The sequence below is a fragment of the Geospiza fortis genome, unplaced genomic scaffold (assembly GCF_000277835.1).
Source record: "Geospiza fortis unplaced genomic scaffold, GeoFor_1.0 scaffold112, whole genome shotgun sequence".
NCBI classification, from domain to species: domain Eukaryota; kingdom Metazoa; phylum Chordata; class Aves; order Passeriformes; family Thraupidae; genus Geospiza; species Geospiza fortis.
Genome location: NW_005054298.1, coordinates 3,049,718 through 3,050,498, shown reverse-complemented (window position 1 = coordinate 3,050,498; position 781 = coordinate 3,049,718).

Below are 781 nucleotides of genomic sequence, written 5' to 3'. Positions count from 1 at the left end.
CCCAACGCCTCCTGGTGCCCCCACCACCCTTCCATCCTGAGGGGTCAGGCCTACCTCTGCCGGGCCGCAGGTTTCCTCTCCCTCGCCCAGCTCGAAGCCGGGCAGGGGAGGCCTTGCCTCTTTGCTGGCCGGAAATCAAAGAGAGAGCCCAAGGGAGTGCTCTGCTTCTAACCCCTGTGTTCTCAGAGGCGCATCCACCCTCAGTGGCCAAGCCTGGTGTCAATTTAAAATCTGAACACCTATTGGCCTCTGGCCACTCCATTCCCAGAAAACCTGCTTCCTGTAAACCCACGACATGTGGACATGTGAGCAGTTTCACCTCCCACAGAGATTAATCTGCCAGGCCAAACAAACTCTACCTTCTGCAGCAGAAAGATTTGTGGATTTGTGAGCACTAAGGGGAAACGATACAAGCACTCACCATTTACAAAAATGAATGAGTTACAAATTCATGTTTCCAGAGCTCTTCTAAACTCCACTGATTTTACCTATGAAAACAAGGTCTTTAAGGTTTTCAATGGGCACTTGCACAAAAACCACTTTTCACAGTTCCACTCCCTGACTGTGCCTGGCCTCAACAAGGACATTGTTTGGTCCTCATGCTTTTCTGTGCTGGCCCAACCATCAGTGGACACCATCTCCCTTCTCTTTTCTGCCAAGTGACACTATTTGTTACTCAGGTGTGGTCCAGAGGAGACCACAAAGGTGACTGGCAACTGGAGCACCTCTGCTAGACAGAAGGGCTCGAGAGAGTTGGAGTTGTTCAGGCTGGAAAAAAAGC